This window comes from Pinus tabuliformis, chromosome 1_1, assembly GCF_031772625.1.
Source record: "Pinus tabuliformis cultivar Carrire ecotype Pingquan chromosome 1_1, CPIR1, whole genome shotgun sequence".
Taxonomy (NCBI): domain Eukaryota; kingdom Viridiplantae; phylum Streptophyta; class Pinopsida; order Pinales; family Pinaceae; genus Pinus; species Pinus tabuliformis.
The window spans coordinates 746710846-746714913 of NC_142297.1; the positions used below are offsets into that span (position 1 = coordinate 746710846).

Here is a 4068-nt window from a genome sequence, read left to right on the forward strand (position 1 = left end):
GACCCTGTTCCCCTGCTCTCGCGCAGCCGACCCGCCGACGAAACCCTAGCTCCGCCTGCTACCCCGTCGCTCGAGTCCAATTCTAAATTTCATATTCATGTACCAATTCTATATATATATATATATATATATATATATATATATATATATATATATATATATATATATATATATATATATATATATATATATATATATATATATATATATATATATAGATATATATATATAGTTAGTTGGTTGGTTAGTTTTAATGATAAATATTATAGTTTCGTTTTGATTATATTTATTTCATAAGGTGTTTCCCTCTAAGAAGAACTCCCCCAGATGCCACTATGTACCAGTCTCCACCATTGGAGGGAATGTTAGATGATTGAACAGTTTTACACCATCAAATTAATAGTTAATAAAAAACCTAATAGTTATCACTTTCAACAAATAATCAAACAACTACTTCTCACTAATGTGTTTTGTTGAATCGTTTCTTGATACCATCATACTGATTTTGTGACATCTCCATAGTTCTATGGAAGATGTTAACTAGAGCAATGACGACAATACAATCTATGAAAATTGCGTGGTAAGGATGAGTAACCCTGGGTTGTCGAGCAAGCCTGCACAAGGCCAAGAATGATGCTCGATGGGAAGCCATCCAAAGGCTCGAAGCTGAAGAGCCTCTCAGCCTCTTGAATTTTAGGATAATCCACAGGCTGGGCAGTGGAGACATTTAGAACATTTATTTGGCAGAGCTCAAGGGAAAATAATTATATTTCGTGATTAAGGCATTGGACAAGAAGGCTATGTCATGTCGGAATAAGATGATCAGGGACAAGACGCAGAGGGAGATTTCAGAAACGTTGGATCATCCATTCTTTCTGACTCTGTATGCACATTTGGACAAGCCTTAGTTGTCATGTCTAGTCAAGGAGCCCAAGCGGGGGCCTCCATGTTCTTAGGCACTTGCAGTTGCGAAAACGATTTTGCAACAATGCTCCCCGGTTCTATGCATCAAAAGTATTGCTGGCATTGGAGTATTTGCAAATGTTTGGAATCTTTTCTAGAGATCTAAAGCCTGAGCATGATCTCGTTCATGAATATGTCCATATCATGCTCAGTTAATTCAACCTTTCCCTAAAATGTAGAGTTCACCTGATGTTTCTTAAGAAGCTGACGAGACCCGACTCTGAGTCTTTGTCCAACATTGACACCGACAAGAGAGAAACACTGCCAGCTACACTGACGTCATCCTCCATCATTTAGTCATACATGCTCCCCTGTATTAGCAGCATGCAATCGCCTCGCCACCAACAAGAGATAACCATTTCTTGCCTTTCGATGTTCCTCCATTTCACCAGAAGGAAATAGAAGCCCCCCAAATTCCATTCGCTTCGATACACAGAAAGATATACCAAAACCGCATCCATTCTCCCGCTCTTCATTCAAAGACTAGTGCTCGCTTGATGTCATTCATGGGCGCAGATGAGTACCTGACATCGAAGATCATAGCCGACAAGGGTGACTGCAACGTTTTCGACTGGTGGACCCTTGGAATTTTCATCTTCGAGCTTCTCTATGGGTGGATACGATCGAACTTAACTTGATTACAAGTTAGTTGGGTTTGTAGACTTGGCTAGTGGGGCCCTCTTCCATCTCTATTATGTATCTATTTCCATAGATAAAGATACACCCTGTTGCAGTCGGAAAACTCCAAAGAAATTTGCAATTGAGAAACTTGGCTTGTCCTTTTGTTGTACTTTTCACAACATATGTGTATGTTGAAGGGGATCGGGGCTAGATGCTAATTTTAAAATTCCATGTTACCTTTCCCTAGCCCACCCTTTTTACCAATTCCCCATTACCCACACAACTCACCTAGTTAATACCCAGTTCACACAAACCTACAGTGACAACTAAAGCGAAATGAAGTTATTCAAATTATGCAAGTTGTGTCACATCATCCTTCTTCCCAATTGTGCATTCTTGCATGGATCATACAATCTGCACACATAAATGCCCAAATCATAATTATGAAAGCTCTGTTTGATTTGTCAGGGAATCAAACCAACAAAACAAAGTTATAATGATAGACGAAGTTTGAGTCCATCATTCCCCTTTGTTTATGGCAACTAAATACACAATAATTTTCTATGGATTGCATTTTAGTTGTGTGGCTTTATGTATTTTTCCTTATTCTTGTGAACTTGTATCATGTATGTGTTTTTCTCCATTATGTAATCATCTCTTCAATGATGATTTACCATGTTGAATAAATTATGGTTTTAGGATTAATTTCGCTAAAGTTTCCAATGTAACTATCACTCTAAAGCCACCTAATTAATCTTTGTAAGATTTTTGTGCATACTAGTTCAATGAGGAAGAGAAATAGAAAATGCTTAGAAAAATTAGTTTTTGGTATTTCAATGTCTCTCGTGGTCTTATCCTAGAGGTCAAGATTTTTCATATGTAGAGGAGAATATAAATTGGGGATCAAAATTCCTTATCCTCACGGTGGCCTTGGGTATCAACTCGTTTTATCCCGTGGAACTTTATTTGATAGACACAAGCTTCTTGCAGGGTTTCTCACATTGTACTATGTGTTATAAACACGCCTTTGATATGAGTTATTAAAGCATATGGAATTCATTTTCACACACAAATAATTTTCATGAAATTGTATATTATTATGATAAAGAGGATCATTTTAAGGCTTATTGTCGTTATTCCAAAAAGATATCAAAAAGAGACGGAATAATAGATTCTCAATTTTATATTACCCTCAAATCAAAATAATTTATGTATAAACAATTAACAATTATTTTGGTATCTTCTCTCTTAACAATGTATTAGTTTTGTGGACTTTTTATAAGGGTATACTAATCCACAAGGAAATGTTAATCCAAATTTATAAAAATTTTGCACAGTAATACAAGTCGAGGAAACATAGCTTATATAGAGGATGACATCTATTTGGTTTTCTTGCTTCATGTTTGAAATGGTTGTAGAACACATAGTACATCTTTGTTCGTGAAAAGATAGCACTATGGATAGAAACAGTGGGTTCACATTTCCAGGTCTTTGAGGCTTTTCTCTTGGCCCATACATTTCTAGGTCCATGAGGTTTCTCTCGTGACCCTTTCCCTTTTTTGTGGGTTCATTCTCGTAAACTATATATGACCACTGCCTTGTACCACTAGCATAAGAATAACATGAAAGTAACGAGGATTAACTTATTAAAAGGACAGTTATTGATTGTTCTTGACTATTCTCAGCATGTTGAACGCAACTCTAACTGAAAAGAAGATAATACATGTAGCAAAAACAAATAACTTATTTAATAGTTCCATAATTGCAAATATTCTATGATTAATTCCACAATTTTCCATCTTTGAAATAACAAAGTTATTTACTCTAAAAATATTGCAAGAATATTTCTATAATCAAGTCCCTAATAGCATGAGAAGAAAATATTATGACATATGAACCAATCATATCAATTCAATTGACAAGTTTTATTAAACTAAATTTAAAATATATCAATTTTCAACATTCACCTTTATATTTGATCATAAATATATATAATTAATTCACTTTTATATTTTATATTTCACTATGAATACAAACAATATTACAATTTATAAATATCATAAAATGAGAATTTCAATAAAACATATAGCAATTTCCATCATTCACATTTATAATTGACTATAAATATCAATACTATTCTAGGTCATAAATATTATAAAATAATCATTTCTAATTTCTTCATATATTTACATATCTATATTATACTATAGTTGACAATTCATTTATATTTAGTTTTGGATAATATTGAAAATAGTTTTATTTTATATTTAATTTTAGATTGCGTAGATTATATATCTGAGTTGAATTTGTATCTAATTTTGAATTAAATTGACAATTATAAAATATTTTAAATTACAATATGATTTTTTAAAATTAGATATTATTTTCACTTGTGGTAAGTGGAAGAGGGTTTTTTATCTGAAGAGAAATAAAAAAATAAATTTTAAATGGTGCATTCTAATGTTGAACTTAATTGTCACATAC

The 4068-nt window shown here is 33.3% G+C and overlaps 1 pseudogene; it reads left to right on the plus strand.

Annotated features, from left to right (window-relative positions):
• Nucleotides 1-586: 586 nt before the first annotated feature.
• Nucleotides 587-1601, plus strand: LOC149216146 (serine/threonine-protein kinase D6PK pseudogene; annotated as a pseudogene).
• Nucleotides 1602-4068: the final 2467 nt, after the last annotated feature.